The sequence below is a fragment of the Megascapheus bottae genome, chromosome 3 (genome assembly GCF_031878675.1).
Source record: "Megascapheus bottae isolate mThoBot1 chromosome 3, mThoBot2.hap1, whole genome shotgun sequence".
Classification (NCBI taxonomy): Eukaryota; Metazoa; Chordata; class Mammalia; order Rodentia; family Geomyidae; genus Megascapheus; species Megascapheus bottae.
In genome coordinates, this window is record NC_143511.1 from 23,580,894 (window position 1) to 23,587,282 (window position 6,389).

The following is a 6,389-nucleotide window of genomic DNA, read 5'->3' on the forward strand; positions in this document are numbered from 1 at the left end:
TAAAACAAGAAAAAAAAAATCCAGGCTTTAGAAAGCAATATTCTGGTCTTCCTCAAGCCACGTTCTTTTTTTCTTTGAAGAAAAGGATTTCCTAATACTGGAAAGGATATGCTTCTCTGGAACCTGGATCTTGGGACCTATTTCCTCTCCAGGCCTTGCCCAATCTACTTTCCTCTGCCTTCTTCTTGTGGGTAGACCATAGGTCCAGAGTATTGTCTTGTAATAGCTATTTGAAGTGTGGTCGCCTCAACTTGTAAGTACTAGTGCACAGAGCCTCTGTGTATGTCATTCCTCTGCAGTGGGATATAGCCTACCATGAGCAGTGAGGAGGGCACTAGGACACAAATGACATTGCCTCATGTCGCAGTCATCCTGCATGAAATCTGAGAAATTCCAACTCAGAATTCGAACCTGAAGGTACCTATTTTTAGGAAAGGTGTACTACCAGGACGAGAATAATGTGTGTCTGTTCTTAGTATCTGAGTTCTACTTCTGCAGAGTCACTCAACCTCAGGTAGGTGAAAGGCTTTTAACACTGCCTGAATATTTCTGTCAGAATAAAATTTGCCTGAATATTTTGGCTGAATAAAATTTGCCTGAATATTGTGCCTGAATAAATTGTCCTGAATATTTACAGTTTTTCTATTGTTCAAATATATGATAGGGAGCAATGTAGGGAATTGAGAAGTGAGTTAAAGTGTATAGAAAAATGTGTTTGGTTATATTAATGAGCAAATATTGTACCACTTTTGATAAGTACTTTGACATGCTTAGAGCTAAAGGCATCTTGGAGCTAATTACTCAGGAATATAGAAGAGTATATCTTGCTGAGTTTACTTAGTTTATAAGGTTGTGCAGTTAGACTTTCTCTTCTCTGTTAAGCCCTGCATTTATACTAGACTAAAGGACTGACATAACTAATATCTTTCTCCTTGATAGGTGAATGGTATAGATTGATTATGATGAAACAATGCCTAAGCCCAGAGTGCAAGCCCCAAGACGGACAAAAAGAAAGAAAAAAGAAAAGAAAATGGAATTGATTAGACAGCTATTCAATTAGATGTGGAATACAACAACAAATATATTTCCTCCTGTAGGGAATAAAGATCAGAATTTAAAAACTTGTGGTTATTTTGTGAAAAGTTTTTGTAAAAATGAGTTGTAATGGTAAAGGAAATCATAGCACTTGGGAAGAAGGAATAAGAAAATAGTGATATCTTAGGAAATTAAAACAAAAATAGTCTACAGTCAACAACCCATTTGAGGTATACTCTGCTAAAAAGTAGTATCTTAGCTCATGACAAGATAAAAATTAAGTGGACTCATTTGGCTCCTAGTAAGATGTCACATTTTCTTTATTGAAAATGTCCTGTGATATAGCTTATGCTTTATACTATCAATTGATCATTAGCTTTTGTATGAACACTGTGCCCCATTTTTAAATATTCTTTTTTTTCCAAAGATATAAAAAGCTTTTAAAATACTCTGAATTGCTTCCAGTTTTCCCAGAGAAATAAAAAAGAGGGGAAATGCTTCAGAATTATCCCTTCTTTGCAGGGTTTTAAGTTAATACATAATATATTGCTCAATGGAAGTGACCTTGAAGTAGACCTTAAACCTCAAACCACGTTCTCACCAGCTCCTTAATTTCACATCCTTCAATTTAAAATCTTCTATAATAGTAAGACAGGCAAAATCATCACAACTTTACATCCTGTCCCTTTGCTGCTCACTGTACTATAGTCAACATATTAACCACATCTAGCCAAATACTTCATTTGGTTGAAGAAATGAAAAATACTCTTAAATGGAAATATATATCTATATAAAAGTCTTTATGGAATGTATTATGATTCTATGGTATAACATATTATTCCTTCATATTATTAATAGGATATGTTGTGAAATCTAAACTCATTTTGCACAGAAGTAGAAATGATAGAAACACTGAATAATATGCAATTTCACTTTAAAATTATAGCTTTAAGAAAGACTAATTTGGAGTTGGTGCAGACTAATGATTTTAAATATGAGAAGCAGAAATCTCACTCGTGGAGCTTCGTTTATTCAGGCTGTTAATTTCATTAGACATAGAGTAGTGATGTTCAAAGTGTACTCACATATACCATTCCCTTGCAAAGAGATTTTTTAAGATAATTTTATTTTTAGTAAGCAGATATGGATGTGTTGCATAAAAATAAGTCTCCGGCAGCAGCTATGTGCAATAGCTGGGATGGCAGACTCACACCAACACACCCAGCTATAAGCTGAGATGGGATTTCCTGAACCTTGTTTTCCCTCCAAGATGGCCTCAAACTGTGCTCTTCTCAATCTCTATTCCCTGACTAGCTAGGGTTTTGAGTATGAGCCATGGATACCCAGCTTAGGCTTGACTTTCATTAACAGAACAGAATACCAAGGAAGGAACTTAAAGGTTTTGTTGTAAGCTCGAATTTTATGCTACTTCTGTAAAAACTGGACTGAACAATACTCAATTCAGAATCTGGAAAAACACATAGGTAAGCATATTTGTAGTGTTAACTGTCATTACTATTGCTAGAAAATTGTGTCACTTTTCAACCTGACTACTTCAGCTACTGTATAAGCTCTGACATCATTCTTACCACTTCTTACACAGTCTTTCCGTAAGAGCCTTCTACTAATGTCCCTACTTTGATTCTTGGTTTTCAGCCATCCGCTATTGCCAACATCACTTTATCATCCATTCTCCATAATAAATAAAGCTCAAACAACTAAATCAAGCTTAAAGGAGGCTGCCCTGATTCCTTGATGCCTCAGAGAGAAACAACAGAAGCTCCTTGCTAAGACATAGTAGTATTGCCCTGGTTTACCATACATATTTCCCACCAAAATAGAGCAGCACCAGGCTCAGTGCATACACCATTGAGCTCATTTGTGAACCAACATCTTTAGCTCCTGCCATTATCACCACCTGGAATTCTCACGTTCCAGCTTGCAATTGGAGATTCTTTCCACTACTCTCGTTGCTCTGATTTAGATCTTGTATTACACAAAGGCCCATATCATGTGTTAAAGGCTTGTTTTGAAGTGGGGTGCTACTGGGAGGTTATGAACTCTTCAGGGAGACAGAGACTTGAGTCACTGGAAGCATATCTTCAAAGCTGGTGGTGGTATGTCTGTGGTATCTTCCTCTTCCCTTTTCTCTCTTTTGCATCCTGGTCATGAATGGTTTTGTTCCCTAAGTGCTCCCACAGGGATGTGCTGATTCTGCATGGACCTAGAAGCAAGGAAGTCAGCTGATCATGACTGAAACCTCTAAAATCACAGACCAATAGAAATCTATCAATAAATTGATTAGTTCAGGCAACTCTCACCTGTGAGGGTATGTTCCTGATGTACAGTTCTGCTCTGTTGGCATAGCATAAATCCTTTTATTGTCTTTGGCATTGCTTGTACAGTTTCCATTAGAGACATAGGCAATAATTTGCCTGTATTTCAAAGATTCAACCCTTCTGACATCAAGAGTCTAGCATCATTCTGGATGCTTTATAAGTATCTAATAAATACAGTTTGAACTATTGAATGGGGTAATAATTATTGAGATTCCTATTGATTACTACTAGAGAAAACAAAGCTACCACCCTATCCGTTGAGCCACAGCACCACTTCTGGTTTTCTAGTGGTTAATTTGATGTAAAAGTCTCATGGACTTTAGTTCCCAGGCTGGCTTTGAACCACAATCCTCAGATCTCAGCCTTCTGAGTAGCTAGTATTACAGGCATGAGCCACCATGCTCAACATCAATTCCATTTTCTAAGTACAATGAGATTCTTTCTTTTTAAACAAAAACCTAAGTAAGCAAAGCAAAGAATTCAATTCATAGAATCTATCATGTGTATAAAAATTAGTTTCAATGCATATATTTGACCTACTTAAGTATAACCAATACTGTATCAGTTAACAAGCAGTAAAAAAAAAGGCTCTTGATACATGGCTGCTGCTGAGAATAATGTAAGGAATGATGAGTGTGTTGCATGTGCCACTCACTTCTATTGAATCTGGGTCTGCCATAGTCATATTCATGTTTGGACTACTGCAGCCTGTGATCTTTGGTATCCAATTGTATTTCAAGTCAGCTGGTTCTAGGTCAACCTCTTAGAACAAGGATGGCAGATTTTCAAGCATGTTAGTAAAGAAGGACTATCCTACTCTTGAGGTGTGCTAGGGAAAGGAAAATATGCCTTCCATAGATGGTTGTGTGGCGTATTTGAGGGCACACCAAGAAAATCACCTCTTAAGTATCCCTGAATTTTCTTGGCAACTTTCACAGGGCTTCATAAGTTAACTGTCTTTTATTTATGCTTCCTATATAGCTAGTGTTATAGATAAAGATAATCATGTTCAACTTACTAGTTGAGATAGAGGTTTTGCCCAGGCTAGCCTAATACAACCACAATCTTCCCAATTTCTGCCTGCTAAGTAGCTGTGATGAGAAGCACACACCATCAAGTCTAGTCCTTACTAATTAAACTTCTACCAGTTAGAAATGCATCGAGGTTTTAAGGCTCCATTAGCAAGTAGATGGGCCTTAAAGGATAAACATTTATCATATCAAATTTTGTTGATACTTAATCATGGATGTTACCAAATGAAGGCATATTTACTACATCTAGGAAATTCATTTTAGAGGAGCAGAGACTTGAAAAATGAGAATTGAAAATATATTGGAGAAAGAAGAGCACATTTAATTTGAAGATTCTGTAGAATATAGCAGGAGGACACTATATGCTACTTTGATTTTGACCCCTGTCCTACTACCATTGAGTTGAAAACTTACATCATTGTATGACAGTTGAATGAGGGAGAGAAAATTGCTATGTCACCTGAGCAGTGAAATGATATGTAATGAAGGAAAACATACTAAATTCCTGAAAAGTCAGCCACTCTCTCAGGCATTATTCATGATCTCTACAAGATAGAATAAAAGTAGACTTAGGCTAAAATAAATTTCTTAATAAGTGAATGGTACAATTTCTGCTTTTTTCTTCATGGAAATACATTGAGATGCATTATAAAAATAGACAGATCTTGCTTTTCAAACCATGGTGAAATTCTCTTAATTCTTTTAAAATATTTTTTATTTCAGTTTATAGAGGGGTTGCAGTTATATTCGCCAGATAGAAGGTGAATTACTTCTCACACACTGATATCCCTTCATATGTTTTTGTCCCCATTTCCCTCCCCAGATAAACAAGTAAACATCTATATAATATACCAGGTAATGTGCGATACTGTAACAATATGAGACTAACCAAAGGGCAACAGAAGAGAAGAGAGAAAAACATAATAAAGAGTAATAGTCCCTTATAATTAAGCTCTTGTTTCCATGTCCTGGAGGTCCATTAATTTGGCCTCAACCTATATGCCTTATGTATCTAGGGTTTGAGCTATTGTAATCTTCTGCTAGGAGAGTTCTAGATATGTACTAATTATTACAGATGAGGGATTTAGCAATTTAGCAATAGACTACTCCTTCCATGTGGAATCTCATGATAAAAAATAAAATCCATCCATTATTTTGGCAATACTTTCTTCATTTCTTGGGGGATTCATGTTATAGTGAAAATTGTATCAAAAGAGATATACTAAAATAAATCCTAGCAGAAATACCTAGACTGCTCAAAATTGAATTCATTCATCTTCTAGACTAATAAATAAAAATATGAAATTTGGATCTTATATTCCCCTTGTCCTAGCCACCTAGTTTTAAAAAACGTAATTTCTGAGGCAGAGCATATGAATAAAGAGAGACTATTTAAAAATCTGAAGCAGAAAATATACAATCAAGGGAAATCTTGAGGTCATATTGAACATGTTCTTACACTACTTCTGTACTATGATCCTCTCATTTCGATAAAAGTAAAGAATAGTTGATTTACAAGCATACTAAAGACTGAATAAGTCAGTGATAGGAACTAGACAACTAGAAACTACCATCTATTTGTATTTACTCCTTTTACAACTCAGCTCCAGGTAGTTCATCAACTGCCCGCTGTAATTTTTAGCCGATTTATTTATTTAACAGATATTTCCATGATGGGCAATAAATACTTTATAAGATAGGTACACACATGCATATATAAATGTGTGTGTATAAATATATATACAGATAGAAAGAGATTTTTAAATCTTAGGTATGGTAATTCACTCTAAAGGATTATTTGGAGACTTAAAAAATTATTTTTATTGTCAGGGTGGTGTATACAAGGGTTGCAGTTACATATGTATTGTTGGAAATTTTGAAAACAGATATTTTAGAAGTCTAAAGAGTAAAGACATTCTTCATAGTTTTACATGAAAAGAAACGTGTCGATACTTCTTTTTATCTAATTTGGCAAACCTGGGGC